Source organism: Nannospalax galili, unplaced genomic scaffold, assembly GCF_000622305.1.
Source record: "Nannospalax galili isolate Female #2095 unplaced genomic scaffold, S.galili_v1.0 scaffold464, whole genome shotgun sequence".
Lineage (NCBI taxonomy): Eukaryota > Metazoa > Chordata > Mammalia > Rodentia > Spalacidae > Nannospalax > Nannospalax galili.
The window spans coordinates 155,144-179,097 of NW_008350326.1; the positions used below are offsets into that span (position 1 = coordinate 155,144).

At 40.6% G+C, this 23,954-nt stretch overlaps 1 protein-coding gene and 1 pseudogene across 1 annotated transcript in view; one reads left to right on the plus strand and one right to left on the minus strand.

Moving 5' to 3' along the window:
- Nucleotides 1–13,207, plus strand: part of LOC103745601 — a 49,336-nt pseudogene extending 36,129 nt beyond the window's left edge.
- LOC103745602 (neuronal growth regulator 1-like) overlaps nt 1–23,954 on the minus strand; it is a 479,137-nt gene that overhangs the window by 107,823 nt on the left and 347,360 nt on the right. The gene's annotated exons all lie outside the window — the stretch shown is intronic.

A 23,954-nucleotide genomic window follows, 5' to 3' on the forward strand; every position in this document is an offset into this window, starting at 1 on the left:
TCATAATTTTGGTCCATTTATAGAGATATTTAATTCATTTAAAGGCATATTTCTAACAAGCCAGCGTTAGCAGGGGAAAAGTTTTTGGTTGAATCCTGTTAACTGCTCCCTGTTCACATCTAAGATAGCCTTTAGTTTTTTTTCTGCGAATACTTTTTAACTACTTTGAAATGGGCCCTGAGTACTTTGATATACAGAGACCATCACGCTTCCAACAGAGCTTTTCAAAGTATTCTTTTACCTTTAGGTAAAATATTTGGCTGCTTCCTATAAAGACAACCTTCTGCCTTCTATTCTGCCCCTGTGCATACATACTCTTCTTCCTGCTCATAAATGCAACATCTCAGATGAAGTTAAGAGCTGTAGACACAAGCTGTCTGCTCACAGCTGCTAGAATATTCCATTTAAGACTGCACATCAAGCCATAATAAGGGATACAGAGGTGAGGGGGCTTTATGTATTTAATTATTAATAAACTAATATTTATATTCAATTCGTGGAAGGAAATTAAGCTTCCTGGCATTCTATAAGATGAATAGGCAACAGATTTAGTAAATGCAGTAACAATATCAATCCTGTCATGAAAGATGAGTGGCTCTTGGGTTCTGTGTGAGAATTCATTTCACAGGCTCATGTCCTCCTGGTGTTTTACTCACAAGAGAGTTTCTCTTCAGGCAGAACGTCCTACAGTGCGGCGTATTTCAAACGTCAAGGAAATTCCTTCTCTAGAAGATATAGAGGTGATAGGATCTCAAATATGCAGATGTTTTGTGAGAGGCTTTTGTCTGGTCCAATAAGGGTCCCATTCAGAAAGGAGTCATGAGAAAGACCGAGGAGGAGGACAGTGACTCAGGAAGGAAGGATCTGCTCCAGGAAATCCAGCTTTTAGTGAGAACCCTACTGAGAGGTTGTTTTTTTCCCTTTGTGCTGGTGATGTCACTGAGTCTTTTGACATTTGCATGCAGATTTCTTAGATTCTTAAATCTTGCTCTAAAATAAATCTTTGTTTGAGACAAGGTCTTACTATATAGCCCAGCTGGCTTGGAACTTGCTATGTAGACCAGCCTGACCTCAATCCTGCAGTGATCTGCCTGCCTCTGCCTCCAGAGAGCTGGGATCAAAGGCCTGTGCCATCACACCCGGCTTTCTAAATCTTGACTAAAAATTGCTAAAGCAATTAGACCTTCTCACAGATTATACATCTACATTTTTCTAACTTATTTGTTATTCTGTATGTCCATTTTTAAATTTACAGGCTATTTAAGGATAACATCCCTTTAAACAAAGGTTGTGCAGGATGTGTTCCCTACAGTTAGCAACTATTAAATTTGAAAGGGAAAGTACACTCTTTTACAAGGTATTTGTGAGAGACTGTGTCATAGTTTGTGGTCAGGTACTTTCCTTTCTTGATGTGTCAGACCACAACCAAGTCCCTAAGTGCATTACCTTAGACGTAACATATTCTTTTTTACACGCCCCTTTCCTCCTCAGAAATGCTTTTCACAGGTTTTAAGGGCACATACCTAGTCCTGCTACTTCAGCTGTATGTGTGCCATGTAGAAAGCTGCCAGGTCTTAGTAGGGCTGATAAGCTGGCTGACTGCTGTAATCTATGTTTTAGAGAAACACATTTCAGCCACAGGTGTTTCCAAAGGTAGACGATCTGTGAAGAAAAATAACCTGTAACCGGCAGATGCTTTCATATTAACACAGTTGGGAATATTCCCTCAGAATCCTGTCGCCTTCCCATGGAATTGAAGAGCCATGCTATCTGTCTGTGTCAGACTCTTGTATCCTACTGTGTCACATGGACATAAAGATAGTCTGCCACCAGCACAGAGACACACAAACCTGGCTTGGCACTTGGAGAAATATGGGGGTCAGTTTAAAGCTGGCGACTTTCACATCCTCCATTCCTATTTAATTCAGCAAGTTGTATAACTGCTGATAAGAGTAAGTTGCTCTTATCAAACTCAGACTAGGGAGAAAGCATGGCCAGATTCTGTCCTGTCTGTGCACCTTCATGGCATCTTAGGGAATGCTTCCATTTCTCAGGAGCGTCATTATTAATGGGAACTGCCCACGAGTTCTGAGAAAAGAATGGTCTTCCTCAGTCAGAAGGCCTTTCAAGAGACTCAGCCAAGAATTGTTTTTTTATTTAGGGAAGAGACTGTCTCCCATGAGAACCCTGAATCTTTCATGGCTGATGGTTCTTGCAGATACAATGTATAAAACTTCTACTTCCTTGAAAATTGAACAGATGCTGTGAAATTTACTACAGCTAAAAAAGGACTTGTCTTTAGTAACCCTGCTTTGTCCTCTCCTAGTCCTTGTGATAACAGGTTATTGGATTCGCACACTGAAAAAGTCTTCATCCTCAAGAGAAAGAAAAGTATGTTGAGTCCTTCCGAAGAGCTTGTAGCTCTCAGTCCAGGGGAGGAGAAGACAGAATGCTTTTGATCAGATTTACTCTCTGTGTGATCGTGCACAATCTCCTTTGCTTTGGAAGTTCTAAGATTTCACCTGACAGCCATGTTGCCAACACTGCAGACTGAATGATTAGAGAAAATATATGTAAAAAATACCTGGCATATAAAGGCGCCTCAATGAACGCACTGCAACCATTCACTTCTTGGCACGTTATTTGTATTTTATTTAATATAGCACATGTAAAAAATACGTTTTAGTTTCTACATTGTGCCTGTTGACCTCAGGCATTAAACTTTCTGGGCCTCAGTTTCTCCTATGTATAGACATTATGTGAACAAGCGAAGTCACAGAGATGCTCATCTCACGACTGCTCCAACCGCAGGCTTTATTACAAAGATGTATTTTCTCCTCCACATTTTACTCAGACACAGATCTCCCACCCGGAGTCTGTAACGTTAGTTATTATAAGCAACAACATGATTTTGATATCTTCTTCCACATAGAAATCCCTGATTTTCTATGTAGTTGTGTGCTAAAGACTTACTACTGCCTCTGACAACCTCTTATCTTGCTAATTTTGGATTTTTTTGTTAAAAGAACAAAAGAGATAGTCTCAGGTTTGACAGAAAGCTGTGTTACAGAGATATGACTCAGCCCTGAAATCTGACCATTTCATTTAAGTAATTCTCCAAGGAAGGATACCGCCTATCTATTAGAGTAATAATGACAGGTTATTATACTGAAATATGCCTTCCCATACAGCAACTTGGGGCAAAGACTTTCTTGAGATCCTATTGACTCAGCTGGCTAAACACCCATCACAGGAAAGGGCCAATACTGTTATTTGAAGCTGAGGTTTAAACAAGGTCAAGTCTCTGGAAAGACTTGGCAGAGGAGTTAACCACGGCAGAGTCAGGGGACTGTTTATCCCTCCTATGTCTGTAACTCCCTTGTGCCCTCCCCACAACTCAGCCCCGCTCTGTCTTTCTGCTTCTCGCAGATAGACTATATCTAATCGCTTGGTTCTCCACAGCCCCTAAAGTTCTTTGGAAGTAACTCAGTTCACACCCTCCTAGCTTCTTCTCTTCCCTAACATTGTTTTTATCTGGCTGCCGTTTCCTCTAACCTAGGAAGTCCGCAGCTTAGCTCTTGCTTTATGTTGTCATTCTTCTGTTTGATATTTCCTAAGAGTAGATGGTGTGAAAATTGTTTGGGAATTTCTATTGTTCCTAGAGTTTCGTATCAATCCCCATGACTACAGTGTACCCTGCACCTACAGCATACCAGGTAGACTCTCACAGTCTGAACACAGTGGAATGGAACACCCACCATGCAGTCATTCAAATGCGAGCTCATCTGACCAATATAAGTATAAATTACTTAGCTTTAAATTGATAATTGGATTATTTGGTATATAAAACTACAAAAATCAAAGAAACAAATGATTATACTTACAGAATTGGATACTTTGGGGTTTCAAGTTAATTTTGTCTAAACTCAAACATCACTTGTTTATATTTGCCCAGTGAAAGGCTTTGATGTCTTACTTAACATCTATTGTACCCAGAATATTGACTTGGGAATCTCTAGACCAGTTAACACATTCACCGTTATCACGAAGGAACTACATCAGGAGAAACCACAACGAAAAGGACATTTAATAAGTATGCAGTAGGAGACAGGAAGACCTGTTAATGGGCCAAGGCACCCAGTGGTTCAGAATAGATGCTGGTGGATGTTTCAAACTGACACGGATGGGCTAGGGTTATCCATTTTTTCTCCCCATGGACATCTCTCTCTTCATATTTGAGACAGGAGGGTGAAAGACTTTGAAGCAAATTTCTGAGGGTTCCTGCTTTTATTGAACTGAAATTCCTGCCAAGTCTTCACTTGCTCTCTTTCACACACTTCAGAATGGCTTTGAGTCCTACCTTGGCGGCCAAAATGGACTTACAGTACAACAGTGTGAGTCTGTCTTAGCACAGATATTGGTAATTTTAGTCTGGCATCTCCCCACCTGGGTGACTCTAAAGATGTCACAGAGTAATGAACACAGTAAACATTTAGCATCATCCAAGAAGCAGCCTTCAAAGCATCAGTGGCACCGGCTTGTCCCCAGGTCCCCAGCTGATCAGCCAGGACTTCCTTTCCTGCTTCCTTCTAATCACACCTCCTGCCCTTCAAACCCAGGAGGCACTCACAGCTAAGGAGAAAACGCCCACTGTTTCATAGTAGAACAGATGCAGAATTCTGGAGTAAGACCAAAGTCCCAGCACTCCTAAGTCCTGTTCCTTGCAGGGTGGCCACTTGTTCAGGGGCATGTTTGTTTCTAATTGTATTCATCATAAGAAAAATGTGCACAGGGTTTTTTTTTTTCCATAGTGAAAACATGGAATTGTAATTCAACTGTAAGAGCTTCAGTTAACTAGAAACACTTGAAATTTATACATGAAAACTGAAATACACAATAGAATTATAAACTTCCCAGGAAATGGTTCACAAGCTATTAATTAATCTCATGAACAGAACGTTTTGCATGGAGAACAGAGTGCTTATATATTAGGGAATTACTTTTGCTAGTATGCATTAGCATTATTATAATTTATCGAAATATCTGGTGAAATATTAGAGCTTTCTTTTAACTTGTGTCCCTTCTAGGTTTATGTGGATATTTATCATAACAAACAGTGTCTTTATATTCACTATGGGAAAACATTTTCATAAAAATGCTTCAGTAAGATAAAGCAAGTAATATATAGAAAAGCATCTAATAAGCAGGTCAAAATGTAGATGAAAAGATTTATACTCAAAATGCTAATTAAATCTTGCAATGAGTTTCTATATCAAGAGATGACAGCTTCTACACTTACCTGCTTCTGGGAATAGGCTACCAGCCACTGACAGACCCCGTGACAGGCCTGAACCCTAGTGTTTGCAAGCTTTCAAGGAAGTTGATAATTACACACAGAGGAAAAGAAAGTGCTAGGGGTGGTAACGAAGGGACTCAGGGTGGCGCAGGGACTCTTCCAGGCTTCTAGGCCTGCTAAACGGTCTCTCCGCAGAGAGCCACCACTAGGCTGTGGGATCCGATAGGAACAGTCCATGAATCTGTGCTTGCTTCTGCAGCACTGACCAAAGAGCAATGACACACACTGACTCTGTTCACTTTTTCTCTCCCCCTCACAGCACTAACCTGGGTTTTACATGAGAATATCTATTACATGTCACTGTCCTTGGATGCTGCGAATCATGTATTAACATGGAGGGTGCAGAGTTCCTACTAAATAATGAAGGGGGATGAGAGCAGAGCCCAGTGGTCAGCTGGTGTGAGCCTTCATTTCTTCTTCACATTCAAAGTGGTGGGTGAAGATGTTATCCTAATTGTTTTATTTTTTATTTTACATTGAGACCAGGCCTTACTAAACAATTCTGGCTGGCCTGGAAGTCTCTGTGTAGACCAGCTGGCCTATAGCTCACAGAACTCCACCTGCCTCTGCCTCCCAGATGTTGGGATTAAAGACTTGAGCCACCACATCTGGCCTGTGTTTTATTTTTTGGTTTTATTATTTTATGTGCGTGACTGTTACACCTGCATGTGCACACGTGCAGTCATGTCATTCAATGCCCGTGGACGACAGAAGGCATCATATCCCCTGAAACTGAAGTTATGGATGGTTGTTAGCCACAATGTGGGTACAGGATTCAAACGCAGGTCCTCTGCAAGGGCAGCCAGTGCTCTTAACCTCTGAGCCAACTCTCCAGCCCGTTTTATTTTTTATGTTATTTTATTCTGCCATGTCTCACATAGCAAGGCTCCCTCAAGCTCATCATGTAGCTGAGGATGACCCTGAACTTCTGAGGATTAACTTATGAGAAAGAGTCATTCTGAATGGGGACCCACTGGCTGCACAACAGCAGTATATGATGCTGTTCCCACAGCAAGGGCCGGTCCTGCTGCAGTGCTTTCCCACGTTGATGAACAGCACCTGGAACAGGAAAAACCCTTCTTCCTGGTGCTTCTTCCTTATGTTGGTTAAACAAGGACAGTGACTAAAAAGTGTGTATGTACCCTGCAGCACAGCTATTCTTATTACTCAGATCATTACTGTCTGGATTTCTCATTTCAAAAACAAGTCTAAATTTAAACATAAGACTCTTCCCGCTCCCCAACATGAACAGCTCATAAGGACCCAAGCTCAATGTAACACAAGGGTCAGACAGGTCCTTACCAAGTGCAGTGTTCTTTGTCAACTGCGCAACTATTTTGTTTACAAAGTCTGGGTGGCTGTGGAGAGAGCAACTTCAGTTAAGTGAGTGACATATAAGCATGAGGTCTGCATGTCTAGGGCTGGGGAGGTTCAGACAAGTGGATCCTTGTACCCTGTTGACCAGCAGGTCTACCCTAATCTGGAGCCCCAGCCTCAGAGACAGACCCCGTCTCAAACAATGAGGTGCAGAGCACCTGGGGAAGATACTCGATGTTGACCTCTGCACTCTACACACATATACAGTCATGCATCTACCCTAGCATATACACATGCACATATGCACATAGTCACATGCATATAACCCCCCCCCGACACACAATAAAATGAAGAAGTCTGAAATACTGTCTATTCTGTGTTTTTAACCAATCTGAGAGGTATTTTTCTAGTAAGGTTTGTAAATTTGTATTTGAAAATTTTCAGAACTGAAGAGAGAAGTCTACTAGTCCCACACACTTAAAGGATTGGTCTCAGTCTTTAAAATGTTGAGTAGCTTTATTGCCCAGTGTGAAAACACATTAATTGCATAAAAACCAATACGATTCTACAAGCAAAGTCACATAGTGTACATGAAAGTGTAAAAGACTTTGTTTGTTTGTTCTTTCACTCCAAAGTATGTCCAACTTTTTGCACTAAGTCCCTATAAAACTTTGAGCAGTGTTTATCTACAGTGAGGTTTAATTAACCACATTTCATCCAACAAATTTGGGCAGTTCTGAATTTTCAAACACTTTAATCAGTATTGAATTCTGAAGAATTAGATACAAATTAATCATGAATCCAGTTGGAAACTCCTTCCAATGAAATCATTGTGGTCTAGCCCAAGCCTTGTGGAAGATGAATGGATGCTTTGGAAGAGGAATAGATTTTCTTGATGGACTGAGTACGAAGTTCTTTGGATATCCCTGCTTTCTCATCTTATCCCATGAAGGAATAACCCTCATCACCTAGGTGTCTCTGAGCCCATGTGAGTCGGGGAATAGCCCACCATTTTGAAGTCAGCTTGCTGCTGTTGACAATGTCCATCATCAAGGAAGCTAATAAGCCCTTTTCCAGTAAAAAGACTGTTCCCATTAAGGATTCTCTCCTTAATGCGTTTTTATTCATTCTAACTAAAGCGGAGTATTTCTAAAACTGTTTATAGACATCAAGATCAGCAGGCCTTCCTCAAACAGAAAACTGACAGGCACTTTTTTGAAATCTTTATATATTAATAAAACTTTGGAACATGTAAAATTTCTTGCAATAATTGAGACCCAAAGTTCTGCTTGTATGGAAAAAAAGCAAACTTCCTCAATATCCTCAGAATTCCACTGGAAAGATGCCTGCTGGTCCAAAGTCCCTTGGAGAGGAAGTCTACTTCTGCAACTTTCAGGAAACTTAGAAATAAAACCTTTGTCTCCTGAACTGATGCTGATAATGTCAAGGTGTTACTGGTTTCTGAATGACCTGTATATATATAATATATATATATACACAATATACTATATATATTATATATAGTATATATGTATGTGTAGATATGTATACATGTATATATGTGTATATATGTATAGACTGAGATAATAAATAGATGATAGATAGGTGATAGGTGACATAATAGTTATAGACAGTGATAGCATAATAGATGATTGATAAAATGATAAATAGATGACTGATAAATGACAGGTATATTGAGATTAATAGAGGTAAATATATAGATGGAGGATAGATGATAGATAGATAGGTGATAGATATAGATAGATAGATGGTAGATAGATAGATAGATAGATAAATAGATATGAAATCATGCAGATCCCAGACTGACACTGGAAAATGAGTGAATTTAAGGAGTTTAGACAGGCAGGTAGTAAAATAAGACCCTCCATCGGGACAGATCTGCTAGTTAGCGCAAGACCCAGGGCTACCTGAGGTCAACTCTCTGAAATTCTCGGATGCTAGACCAGGTCAGGAGGACTGGGAAAGGATTCCAGCATTCCAGCTTTATAGATTCCTTGAGCTGGGAATCTTGTACTGTCAGAACAAAAGAAAGACATACTGAGGTGGAGTACTGACAGCACACCTGCAATATGGGCCCCAGGTCCATGAAGTTTTGGGGTTTTGTTGTTGCTGTTGTTTTGTTTGTTGTTTGTTTGAGACAGGGTCTCCCTGAGGCCCTAGCTGTCCTGTAACTTCTTTTTAAGACTGGCCATGTGCCCACTGAAGACATCCTTCATGTGCTGGGATTAAAGATATGTGCAACCGTGCCTGGCCTCATTGAAGTGTTTTGTGATTTACATGAAAACATTCAGATTGCAAAATCAGCAAACAGCCTCATTTACCCAAATTAAAAGCAACTTTTTATACTATTGTAATTAAATATGATAGAATTTAATTTCCCAAAATGTGTTTTATTAGTCTGGGAAAGTTTTTCTTCCAAGGTCTTGTTATTTGCCATGAGAAAGGACTCAGTCCTCCTTCATCAGAAACCATTCCTTCTCAAGGAAGACTGAGTCAAAGTTTTCCATTTGTCTTTTAGTCTCACCCCATCCTCTTCAAAGATGAAACACTTCAAATGGTCAAGTGTAGAAATGGTCAGCGCCACAGGAGCCTCTCAGGAGCTGCTAAACACCTTCTGGTGTGCAGCTCTGTAAACCTTCATGTCGACTATGCAGTGGCGCAGTCACAGTGCAAACATGATGGGGCGGGGCATGAGGCACACAACTACTAAACTCCATCTCGGCACCGCTTAGAGCTTGGTTTTCTTCCTATCTTCTTGTACTGTGGCCACTGAGATTGAAACCCTGCTTTGGGCTGGTAGGGTTGTTTGGTCAGATGTGCAAGTCTCCTCACATGGGGGGATTATAATTCTTAAAATGTAGCCACAGTGGAGCAGAGCCAATTCAACCACAGTAAAGTGCTGTAACTCATGAACGAGAAGTTTGAAAGTCTAGTAACCAACACTTTCTCCCTCGGTCTGTTTAGGGTTTGTACCTTCTATTCATTATTACAGCCATGCAAATAAGCCCATTACTTATTGTTATTATGAATTAAAATTATTTATTGCACTCATTTCATTATATTGAATTGCCCAATTATTTGTTGAGGCAATTTAACAATGTGAAAATCCCCAAGCATATTTATTTAGTTTTTTGAAACAGAAATAGTTCATTTTCATTTAATAATATTCAAATCATCTTAATTGCCTTCACTGATACATGTAATGTTTTGAATCTTAATAATTAGAGTTATTTAACTTGCAGGGTAGCCAACGATGTGCTGGAAAATGAGGGCAGGCCTCCAATTAATGGAGGAAAAGATTATTTGCATGTTCTAATAATTTTTAAGAGGAAACATAAGATTTAGGCTGTCCCCTCAATTATAGATGCTAAGGATGGAAGGCAGATTTGTTTGCTTAACTTGTCTTTAAATATGCACAGAATTATTTCACATAAATGAAATTTTATTTAATTAATGTTAATTAAATATTGTATCAGGAAAGATACGTTTAAAGGAACACTCTCTAAAGCAAGAAAGAAGATCTATAGTTCTATTGGGCTATAGCTATACATAGGTATACACTTAAAAATTAAAAAAATAGAAAAGCGCTATCACACGGTCTGCATTGGTGAGCAACCTTCATTCCAGTGATCTAAAATATTGCCTATTCAGTCTTCAATAAATCATTTTGATTACAGATCCCTCTGGCTTCACATTGCATTTTTTTCTGTACAATATATTCAATGGTGATGGAAACATAGGTCTTAGTTCTGTGATAGGTATTTGTTGGGGTATCACTAACCAGCCATGTGAAATCCCCAAACATTTAAAAATTTGATGTTGGAAGTTTGAAAATGACTCGCCTGAAGAAAAATAAATGGAATAAAATGATGTAAAAATAAGGATTAAGCTGCATTTATTTCCCCAGAGGTCACTCATCCCTTATAGTCATGGTTCTGATAGTAATAAATGTATCATTTGCTGCGGTCCTTCTAACACCCTGACACTATTGCTACATGTTCATTTCTAGATCACTCTGTAACTTCAGTGACTAGAAGATCAAGGCCAGGAGACCAAGGTCCATGGGTCTATAGGCTGGGATTCATAGGTCTTACACGGGATACAAGGAAAGTGCTAAAAATGCAATTACTGAGCACACAATTCATTGATCGTAGCATACAGGTGACTGGATTACAGGAGATCTAAAGATCATTATGAGGGCTCACCATAATTATAGCTCCCTCTTTCACACTAGGGAGCTGATGAGTGAGTTCCTTTCACAATGCCTAGAATGAGACACAGGTATCATAAGTGTAATTTTTACCCATAACACACAAAAGTGGGGGAGAAAGGTCAAAAAGAGGAGCGTCTGTTTTCCTTTAAGACATTAGTATTTCTCATGCTAACAGCTCACGGAAACCAGGAAAAACCTCAGCTTATTTCCTAGACCTGGGAAACGCAGAGGCAGGGAAAGGCTGGCAGATGTTCGGAGCCCCAGCACCTGGTGGTGCTCATTATGGTGAGACCACCATAGTGCATTGCACTGCAGGCCGGAGTGCTCAGAGACCACACAGGAGTGCACTGCGGTGTGACCATGTGCTTGGAGATTTGTCAGGAATCCAGGCAGACCTTCACTGATGCTTACTTCTATATAAGGATAATGTTAATTTATAGATTTTATTACCCAAAAAAATGCTGGAAATTACAAAATTTGAAGCATTTTCCTGTAAGCTACTACTTATTACGTTTTAATTTAGTTTATACTATTATGACGCATCCATCATTATGATAACACTTCTTTCCACCAGCATGTGTGTGAAAATACTGCAGATTGGTCAGATTATGGTCAAATGTCAAGTCTTCCGCTCAGAAATTCAGGGATATTTAATATCTACATACTTTTTCGTTTCATATTTGAAATAAAAATTTTAATAGTTTGGTCAATCCCTGCAGCCTCCGGCCGCCCTCAGCCAGCAGCTCGGCGCCACCTCCAGCCGCATCTGTGGTCCTCAGGCTCCAGCTGCAGGTCACCGGCTTCTCAGTGGGGTTGGTCCGCCACGCCGGGCCCTGTGCGAGCATTTCCAGAGCTGCAGCCTTCGGGGAGACAAGACTCGGAGTTCCTGGAGAGCTCTGCCTTTGTGAGAAGCTAGAAATCTGCTTAATACCATCTCTAAGGTTCCTAGGCACACCGAGGAACCGTGAACGGCCCTAAGAAGGACGACTTTGCCACATGCTCGATGAAGGCCAAGGACATCCCAGACCAAGAGATTAATGAAGATTCTCGTTCTGATGATAAGGATGCTATGTCGCAGACCTCGGAGACATTCTAAAGAAACACCCGAGGTGGTTAAAAGCGCTTCCCTGGGTCACCCCCTTCTATGCTGTCAGATGTAATGACTGCAGAGCCGCAGTGAACGCCCCAGCTGCTGTAGGGACGGGATTCGACTGTGTGAGCAAGACCGAAATCCAGTTGGTACAGAGCCTCGGGGTCCCTCCAGAGACGATTATCCTCGCAAATCCTTGTAAAGAAGTGTCTCAAATTAAGTATGCTGCCAGTAATGGAGTCCAGATGATGACTTGAGGGTGGAGTTGAGTTGATGAAAGTCGCCAGAGCGCATCCGAAAGCAAAGTTGGTTTTGCAGATTGCCATTGATGATTCCAAAGCAGTTTGTCGCCTCAGTGTTAAACTTGGTGCCACACTCAAAACCAGCAGGCTTCGTTTGGAACTGGCAAAAGAGCTAAAGATTGATGTCACTGGTGTCATCTTCCACACGGGGAGTGGCTTTACTGGTCCAGAGACCTTCAAGCAAACAGTATCAGATGCCCGCTGTCTTCGACATGGGCGCTGAAGTTGGTTTCAGCTTGTATCTGCTTGATATTGGTGGTGGCTTTCCTGGATTTGGGATACAAAGCTTAAATTTGAAGAGATCACCAGTGTGATCAACCCAGCACTGGACAAGTATTTTCCATCAAACTATGGAGTGAAAATCATAGCTCAGCCAAGAAGATATGTTACATCAGCTTTCTCACTGGCAGTCAATATCATTGCCAAAAACTCCTATTGAAGGAGCAGACTTTTACATAAACTTTTATATAGTAGTGAATGATGGCTTATATGGATCATTTAATTTCATCCTTTACGATCACGCACATGTAAAGCCCCTGCTACAGAAGAAACCTAAACAAGATCAGAAGTATTACTCATCCAGCATATGGGGACCAACGTGTGGTGGCCTAGATCAGATCGCTGAGCACTGTAACCCGCCTGTAATGCACGTGGGTGATTGGAATCTCTTTGAAAACATGGGCACATACACGATTGCTGCTGCTTCTATTTTCAACGGATTCCAGAGGACCACTATCTATTACGTGATGTCAAGACCAATGTGGCAGCTCAGGAAGCAAATCCAGAACCATGACTTCCCACCGGAAGTAGAGGAGCAGGCCATCAACACTCTGCCCATGTCTTGTGCTCAGGAGAGCGGGATGGACCGTCACCCAGCAGCCTGTGCGTCTACTAGTATCAATGCGTAGATGGCATTCTGGTAGCTGTTACTTGCAAGTGTAGCTTGAATTAGTGGATCTGGGGGGACCATTAACTTAATTACTGCTGGTTTTGAAATGTCTTTGTAAGAATAGGGTTGGCCCAGATGCAGCAATATGGAGAGCTAGGAGTTGGGGGTCATACTTACCTGTGTTCCTACGGAAACTTTGAATATTTGTCTTATATGGATTTTTATTCACTTTTCAGACACGATACTAATGTGTGCCCCTCAGCTGCTGAGCGAGCCTTTGTAGCTTGAACCAAGGCAGAGTGGCCAAAAGCTTAGTGCTGTGACCTGTTTTAAAAATAAAGTATCTTGAAATTAAAAGAAAATTTAATTGTTTATTTTATTTTAAAAATAAGTCAGCGGGTTCAGAGCTTATTGTGTGTTTTCCCTATATACTCTAATTCCAACTTCTTAGCAGTGATGCACAAATGTGATTATATTTAAAATTTTTATTGCTAACTGATCAAGCCATATAACTTTGACAAATCAACATGTTAAGTGTAATATGGCCATATTATGTCATTGATAATTTAAAAATATATTTTCAAACATAAAGCATAAAAATCTTCTATTTTTCTGGATTGACTTAATTCATAAATACAATATTTTTATTGGGTTTACACATTAGCTTTCAGAACAAGGGAAAGTATCTGAGATGATCAGTTATTGGAATGTTATGAGTAGTTCCATTTTTTCCCCATTTCTAAGTTATCAGTTAAGTGTCGGACATTTTGGATTAAATGAAAATGAAGACATTTGTTCTAAGGAACATAAAACTAGAGAGTCCATTTGAAAGATCAAACAACAAATCGGACTTCCTGTGACCCTGGCCAAGCCCACTCAGCTTGTGCATCAGAGCAGGCTGGTTGGCTGTTGCTACAACCGCAATAGATGTTTAACCACCTTTTGATGTCTCTGTGATTAGTATCTTTAATAAATAAGAAATAGGTGTGATATATTCTTCTGCTTTGCAACATTACAGGAGGAATTTTAGTTCCACCTCCATTGCCATGCCCCTCACACTGTGAAATAGTAACTAAACATGACAAAAGAGTTTTATATGATGATAGCAATTCATCTAAGATGATACTCAATATGTCAGATATTGTTAGTTTTAAATCAAAGGAGTACCAGTGTGACCTCAGTCTTTTCTCTAAAAACATCCCAGAAGCCTCATGACAGAGGTGAAGATTTAATCATGTGGTAACAGTCATCAGCTTTAGGTTTTGGTATGACCAAATACATTCACATTATATGATTTTTATTTTTAATATATAATTATATTCCTGTAATGTATGTGTCTATGCTCCCTAAGTATATATGCACATCTAAATCCCTATTCCACAGCCCTTCCTGTATCTGCACAGGCATGTCATTTCCCATATACAACGCCTTTCACTCTCTCTCTGTATATGCATATGTACACAGAGCAGTAGTTTTGTTTCCATTAGTCAGGGATAAATGTGATGCTCATGCTATCATTTATTGACCTTAATGTTACTCCAGAAGAACATATTTCTGGACTCATAATTTATATGAGTCTTACTCATTTAATAAGAATTGATTTATTACTTTGCTGTTCCTATCTGCATGACACAAGGGCTCAGAATGATTACTCCATGTCATCACTCTGTTGTATATTATATTAAAATCCTTTAGTGTATCTTTTATCTAACCAAAATGAAATCCATTCTGAAGCTGTGCCTCGGGGAACAAAAGCAATTGTGGCATTTCTGAGCAGAGCAATTGTATCTATCAGCATAACAAAAGGAGGAAGACGGAACTTGGGCATTTTTATTAATAACCTGGTCTCAAGTAGATACTGCTTAATAAAATTAATTTATATTGTTAATCAAAAAATGCATTATAACTCTGTAGGGTATCATTATTAATAACCGTGATGTGCCAGTTCCACACAGTGGACAGCATTATTTGATATCTGTAGTCTTATTTCCAAAATATCATCCCTCATTTCATGACATTAGGCATGGCAACGACTTAAATGCAAGATGCTGCAATTGCCCCAGTGGAGACACGGAGTCTGATGAAGTGATAGCAGCGTGGTGCAGTAGCTGCACTCCTTAAACTGTCCAGGACTGTCACTCATGTGCTCCCTCCCTCCCTCTTCCAGCGTGGATCTGGCAGGAGGCTCACCAGGAGTGATGTGAGGATTTGTCCCCATGAAGGGGCTGGGAGCAATCTGAACATGGAGGAGGAGAGAACCTATGGCTTCCACCATTGCCTGGTCTGGCAAGCAAACTCACTAATGGATTGTGGCATTTATTGGAACTCTATGTATTTAGTATCTACCCTATTCATCTTATATCTAGAAAGAACTCAAATGCAAGGTGCAGGGTCACATTTGACAGCTTCACTACAGATGCACACTTTTCACAGAACAAGGCTGTGGTATCTGTCACATGAATTCTAATATATTTCATCTCTAAGCGGTGATTTTGGGTTGCAAAATTTCTGAGCACTGTTACTGAGTGCATGTCTACTTCAGACACTGAATACACCCTGCAATGGCTTACGCAATTCTTCATGTAGTACACACTCTCCAAAGACTGTGAGAGGGTTTCCATGCAGGGCATTTCTGTATATCCTAATGGATGTTTTTATTTATTTATGTTTTAAACACAAAGATCCTGCATCCAAAATATTGGCCGCAATGTTTGAAAAAGCACCCAGAATGATCAAATTTCTCAATTCGATTTTTAAGCAAGCTCAAAATATGCCTCAACTTTTCTTTCTTCAGACGTAGGCACAGAACATTTTCATTTATTTAAAAATATAACCCTAGAATTTTTGTTTATTTATTTTTACTTTATATGTTGTTTTGCCTGCATGCATGTAAGTGTACCACATATGTGAGATGCTCGAGAGGCCAGAAAAAGACATTGAATCCCTTGGAACTGGAGTTATGGATGGTTGTTAGCCACCATGTGGGTGCTGGGAACCAAACTCGGGTCCTCTGCCAAAGTAGCCAGTGCTCTTAACTGCTGAGCCATCTCTCTAGCCTCAGAGTGTTAAAACTTTCAATGATATACTTCATATGAATCAAAATGTAACTTTCCATGTTATAATTTAAGTAAAGACTTTGTGCTCAGGTTTATATATTATTCAAACCAAGGACATTATTCACGTAGTTGGAATTCTCATCAACCTGATCATTGCACATATAATCAATAAAAATGAAGAGCCATGCCAATTATGAACGCAGTTGCATTGTTAGTGTTTTCACACCCAGCTGAGGGAAGCCTGTGGTTCAAGCTGCTCACAGGGAGCTCTAAAACCTCAGGTTATAAAAAGCTGCTGGATTCATGAATCCGTCTTCATTCAAATAAACACTATCCAATTCAATCTGTCTAAGGATTTTCTTTTAACCATTTTCACTGGGAATATCTGTCTTATTAACTCTTTAAATCCACCAAGAGGAAACAAAACCCCCCAAACACAAGGTAAGGGAGGTAAGCCCTTCTCCTCCTAATGCTTAGGGGTCAGGGGTCTTCGGACATGAGCACACACAAGCTCTTAGCTGTAGCTACCTCTCCCCTCACCCTAGGGGCAGATGATAGCAGAGACAGCTTTGAAGGTCTGGTGAGCTTCTCAAAGGCTCCCATCCTTTCACCTCTGGGGGTTTCTCGATTTAACTGCTCCAGCCACCAGCCTGTTGCTGCACCTTGTGCCATCCGTGCCGTCTTCAAGTTGCTACAGACAGCATTTCCTTCCCTGCGTAACCTTAACTGCATTCAAAACAAAGAAACCAAAGCAGCAATCAAGTTTCAAGAAAATATTTCTAATCCAACTCAGATTATGCACATTCTGATAGCCAGCCTTTCCATAAAGATTTCGAGGTAATGTCGAGGCCAGCTTGTTTCCCCCACTGATTTTCACAGAGATTGCCTAAGAATCACACACAGTTTAGTGACTCCCCTTAACAGGGAGGCATAACAGGCCAAAACATGGGCTTTAACCATTGTTAGAAGCATAAAATAATTTTTGGGAACAAACATAAAATCATGAAAGAGAAAGAGTTTGCAAGATCTATCAACGTGGAGCAGTCCTGGGTGTTATTCACACAGGATGCCCCTTGGCTCTTTACCATCACATCCATCCTAAGTCTTCCAAAAGCTTGACTGCAGTTACAAATCTGGACTATGGCAGTGTTTAAATCTCAAACACTGAACCAAGTTTTAAAAAATGTGTTATAACTGAAAGACAAAATTCCAGACCAAGAAAAGATTAGAAAGTGATGGGACCTCCAGGAGCTTATCAGGAACTCAGGCCACGAGGCAAAGACTTCAGCACCTTGGAGAGTCCCCAGCCTAGGAGAGGACCACTCTGTGATGCGCTAAAGTTCATTGACTCCAGTGAGGCTTGCTGCTTTGACCTGGAATTGAAGGGATTGGTCTCCAGAGCCGCCTCTGTGTTTGGTTGTTTATTTCACAACGGCACCTATGCAATAGCTGATTACACTCATCAATCACCCAGAGAATTGTATAAATATATCAATACTCTGCTTTCTAAACTAATTCATATGGTAGTTTTGGTTGTTTTACCCATAGAAACTAAAATTTTATAAACTATATTTCATTTTCTCACAAATTGGAAAATGAGCAAACTTTTCTCTTTGTTATTGTCTGTGCTGTGTGTTTATGATGTGTGTTTTTGTGCGTATGTGCATCTGGCTGCCACAGCACAGGTGGTGAAGTCAAGGGACAACCTCGGGAAGCTGTTCTCGCTTTAGTGGAGACAGGGCCTCTGCTGCTGTGCACCCAGGCAGGCTGCCTTCAGGACTCTGCCGCCATCACCTTTCATGTGCTCGTGGGACCACTGGGGTTACAGGCACAGCCCACCACTCCTGGCTTTTCACATGGATCTGAAGATTCAAACTCAGGGTCTCGCACAGCAAGTCCTTTACCCACTGAGTCATCTCCCAGCCCCTTCTTTATTTAGTCCATGCATCTTTCTAAAGAGTTCTGAGTTTGAAATTGTTGACAAAAGATAACTCATACGAAATCCCTCAGACACAGAACCCCCAGAGCAGTAGTAGTAAGTCCAGAGCACCGATGGCAGAGATACAGGAACTCTCACTGGATGGCTTGTGGGAATTTAAAAATCATTCAATCTTTGCTACAAGGGCCTGGGGCACAGTCCTAAAGGTGAAAGAGGAGGGGTCTGTTACACAGAGCGCTTTGCAAAGGCCCAGCTACATGGTGCTTGGTAGTAACATGTCAGCAGGATTCCATTTGAAACGGCTGGTGGTTTTAGTCTCATGAAGGATATTCTACAAGTCAGGAAACACGTGGGCCTGGAAAAGGAGAGCTGCAGGGAAACTGGCTTGGTCCCTGAAAGCTCAGCTTTGGACTTCTTCACAGATGCACCCAGAATTTAAACATAGCACTTAATGATCTTTTCATTCCATGATTGTGATGTCTTTTATTGTTTAATCTCCACAACACTTCTAAATTCAAGAGAAATCTCTCTTTTTCTTCTCTTTTGTGTGAGGACAAGATGATGGCAGAGCTGGCACTGGTGGGCAATTTTATAACCCAAACTGACATCCCATTCAAGAGCTCGCAATTTAAAAGTGTAATGAATTGTCAGCTTTGACTGGAACGGGAGTTTGTACAGATTTAAAAGTCCTCTGAATATTTATTTTGTTCCACTTTACACAAATCTTCATGATTTATCTTGTTAGTTCTAGAAGGAAATCTCTCTTGGTCAGATTTGGAAAATAGAGTTCACAAACATTATGAAGACTGAATCAATATATTAATATTGAGGAGGTGTTTGAAAGATTTATTAACTTCAAAAAGATAGCAAATAGTATATTAGAAATATGTCTACGATGATGCCACCCTGGACGCTCCCAATCTTGTCTGATCTTGGAAGCTAAGCAGGGTCAGGCCTGGTTAGTCCCTGGATGGGAAAGATAGTAAATATATTGAACTGAGGTTATCAATTGTGGTTTTGGATTGGTTCTATGACTAGTATAGAAGTTTACTCAAATTTGCCACTAAGTCAGTCTAGTGTATCAAAGGGTTAGGGCTGATAGAATGAAGTCATGAGGAGTTTAAAAATGAAGCCAGGAGGAAAGCAGAATATCCTTTTCAGAAGTTCTTTTCTCTCTCCCTGGCTTTAGTCAACATATCTCCATCAACTCTATGAGAAAAATCAGCCAAGTAATAGTGACGGTGCTCACTTACTCTGCAAATTTTGTTGATAATACTTTTATGTGTATGAATGTATTGCCTGCATGTATGTAAATGTACTCCGTGTCTTAAAAATCAATTCTATTTCTGTTTTACAGTTCTTTCTCCCATTCCATTAATTTAAAATTTTCATTCAGAGTTACACTTGGTTTATCTGGCAAAATCTTAAGCATGGAGAGATGCTTGCCTTGTCTGAGGACTTTTTAGAGTTTTAGAGTCTAGTCCAGAATTCAGATCTTGGAAACAGATACGCAGTTGCTAACACCACTCTGGCAAGACAAATGCCAACCTGCCCATGTTATGTAGAAAAGAAAATGAAGAACATGTCAGTGGTGGGTCTTCCATGTATTTGATTAGAGTTTGCTGGTAGTGTGCTGTCATTCTCAAATGTGTCTTGAGATGTTTGTTAAAATATGAATGAGTGCAGAATGGGGAAAGAGTCCCAGGCAGGGGAAGAGTGTGCCCACCCCGGCCACTCTCTATGGACTATCTCCTTGATGGAGCATCAGCTTTGACTTGTCTTCCCGGAAAATGTGAACAGGATCCTTAGTCATTGGTCCCCATGGAGTTGGTCTAAACAGTGGAAATCACCTTCCACTGAAGACGTGGGTGAAGATGCCGGATAGATTTTCAGCTCCGTGTCAATAGAGTTGCTTGGGAGCCATCAGCCCCAGAAGAAACTGAGGCCGGGAGGACACAGTGCTTCACCAAGTTGTGGATATTTAGTAACAAGGTTCGTTATACTATAAAACTCTTCCTCAGAGAATGCTATGCACATTTTCCATACGTGCATTTTCAAGGGGAGCGTAAAACTTCAACCCTTTGTATGTCTGCAGTTTTGGAACTATTGTTCCTAGGAATGTACTTTAAGATTGTATTTATTAATAAGGACAGGCTGACAGATACTACATAGATAGGTAAATGGATAGATAGTTGATAGATGGGTAGATGATAGATAAAAGATGGATATAAATAAGGAGACAGATTGGTAGATAAGTGATCGATATATAAATGATAGATGACAGATGACGGAGAATCTATGGAAAATTGTATAATGTTTACAACCCTTTTCTGTCTGCACATGTATGCTATATATCAATTTGCAGTTAAGCTGAATATCTTTCTATATTTTATTCTGATTCTCAATTTCTATCTTTGAAATCTTGTTCTCTAACCTTTTCTGGGCAGAGAGTTTAATTGTTTGATGTCTGTGATTCACTGCCCTTGTCAGTTTGAACAGTGAACATTACAACCTAAATTCATGCATTCTAAGCTGGTAAATTCACTAGTATATGAAGACAATCCTTTCCTTTATTGTCTATGTTTACCACACAGAAGAGAACAAAACAGCCACATGATGCCACCTGTGAACTCCCATCCCCACGGTGTCTTGCATTGTGAAGGGTCAGGAAATACGTTCATAGAAAGAAGAGCCAGTGCCCGACTGCATGTCTTCACCACGACATGCCTTCACCACGACATGCCTTCCTCAGCTGATTAGAAGTTTCGATTATTTCTTCCTGACTTAATTTTCTATTTTTTTTCTAATTGTTCAGCACTTTCTAATCCTCCTTAACAAAGGAATGGCTGGTAGACACATGGGAAAAAGTAGAGCTACATGATTGCAAAGTCTAGCAACACAAAGTGCTTCCTTTGAAGAAAAGGAAATAGAGAGCAACAGTGGTAAGTGAGTACAGCTCTTGGTGTGCAAGGTAAACAGTATTTTCCCCAGCATGTCTCTAATCCCTCAGCATCTTTCTGAAGAGCTGATGACATTATCAACATCTTCGCCCATTAACATAAGAATTGCTAAATTTGAAACAAAGACATTGTAATTTGAACAATGTAAGAAGATTGTGAGATATTTCTGGCCCTTCAGGCTAGAGCTTATGGTCCACCTAGAATATGAATCTGAGCAGAAATTAACCCTTTCTGAGCCAATTTCTGGGCCTTTAACGAGACAGGGGCAGAACACTCAGGCAGACAGGCAAACACTGTGTACCTTCTTCACACAGTTCCTGGGCCAGGCTCATCCTGGAAAGATTTCATCTAAACCTTACTTCAACCCTTAAAGCTGAGCTGATTTATTACTAATATGCCAAACCAAACTCATCCTTTTACTTTTTATCCCACATTTAACAGAAGAAGTAAATGAGGTGCAAAGTTTTCAGTTCTAAGCGAATAAATTAACTGGAAATACCACTTGCTCTGGGGTTTTGGGACACCACACTGCCGGAAATCACTGACAGCCAAGCCAAGTCTGTGGGAGGTCTTTCAAAAGACATGAGAACTGACAAACAGCACTCAAAGGGCCCCGGAAAATCCACACAAATGCAAAAGATACATACTCCCTGCCATTGTCAGAGTTACTAGACATCCACCAAAGTCGGGTGCACTGCACGTAATTCGTATGAACTGCATGGATACACCTTCCTCCACCGCCCACATGACACCTGCTGCCTATGTCATTATTGTCCTGGAAATGAGAGAGGCCCTAGTTTATGACCATTCTGGTGATCTGCCCATCGGTCACAGTGTTTCATGTGTGTGGCCACCTGCATTTATCATTCAGTGTGTGTATCACCTTCATCCTTCTCATGGCAGAATAGAGGCATTGGTTTAGGCACACACACTTTAAGCATCTGTGCTATCCTGTCACATGAAGATATTATCACTCAATCTCCTCTTTCCCTCCCTCCCTCCTGACTCTCTCTCAAAACATCTGGAAACTGTTATTTTCATTTTGAATAGTTCCAAAAACTTTACAGTTTTACAATGAATATTGTTTGTTTTTAGTTTTGTGGACTCACTGACTTTTATGTTTTTGTGTTGATTATTGGCACAGTCAAGCTTTTCACATATGAAGGTACTTTGGTAGGCTTGCATGTCAGCTAGACCCACTTCCAACAGAGCTGTCTTTAAATGTTAGTAGTAATTAATCTGGAAGTCCATTTTGTGTAGTTTGACGATTCAGTAAGTCATTGTGAATATTTTAATGATAAAAATTACTTAAGGGATGAAGTCAAAGGAATAATGAATCTTCTTAGAAATAATGTCCTCTGTTCTGTCTTACTAACCACCAAAACAGTAAGAAACAGACAGTGTGGTTCCAGGTGATTCAGAGAGCCCCCAAAACACCAATTATTCACCATGAAACATGAAAATCTAGAAATACCATCTCTAAGTACAAAGGCCCTGAGATTCTTGAATTCCAGATGCAATGTATTCTGACTTTTCACCACACAGGCTCCTCAGGAGCGGTCTGATTTCTGTTCAGCCAAACAGAGCACCTTCATTCTGAGGTCAAACAGGAGGTGTCCCTGGTGCTGGGCGTGGGAGGGATTTCTGATAATCTGATGACAGGGTCAGGTGGAGGCTTCATGCACAGGGATACACGCTGGCCTTCTTCCCTCCTCTGTGTCACCATTCTGGGCTTTATGTTAACGCTAGACCAAGGCCCACGGAGACTGCACCCTGTTTAGCAGTTGGTGCCTGAGATGCCCCATATGTATCAGCTGATACTGGTGACACAGGGCTTAAGGACCTCAGTGGGATGAGGAGAGATCTGAAAACTTAGGTGCATGTTAAATCAAACTGGTATACTTGGTTATCTTTGAAGGGTAATAAAACACTTAGTAATATGTCAGATATCCCTCCTTGTAGAAGGTGATGAACCAGAAGTCCGATCCCTTCATTCGTCTCAATGGACAAACAGAGATAATAATTTTGCTTCTGAACTCTGTACTTAAATCCTGATGAATAGTCAACAGGTGCAGAGATTGAGTTTGGGTTTCAGGAAGAGATCACCACCCATGCACCATGACACTAAAAGAGAACACATCTTACAGTTAAAGCTGAGGACGTGTGGGCTGGGAACACAAAAGCCTTGCAGCCATCTCCACACATGCTCAACTTAGTAAGTAGGACAGTGCCTCCCTCCAAGTTCAGGGTTAGGCACTCCCATGTATACAGAGCTGACCACCCTCCACAAGGGACAGGGGAGTCCTGGCAGCCTGCTGCCTTTGAGTAGGGTCACCAGTGCAGCACAAGGCCTCTCCGTTATTTAAGTAAACACCTTAGAGCAATTTTCCTTTTGTCCAAAATGGGCCTTAAAGTAGCTATCCACAGAAATATTCATTAGGTCAAAAGCTTCAAGGGTAAATTTATGTTACTTTGAAAAATACACATAGCTTTTCTGCTAAAATTCTTTTTAGGAATGCTGTGTCTTAAAAACGTCAAGTGTTCTGAATCTTAAAAAAAGTTTTTTGCTTTGTGTTATTCTCCTGACATTTAGGTCTTGGTCATTCAAACCCCAGTTCACTACTCAAAGCCCAGCTCACTTCACTTCATCCCACTGTTTGCTCAAAACACATTGCAGAACAGGTGGAGTGTGAAGGTCAAGTTTATCGGTTAAAACTCATAGAAATGGAGTATCTGCGAAGTGAGGTCCACAACTCTCATGCCGCATAATCCCAATGATCATTCTAGGTATAGCAACCCACAAAAATATGT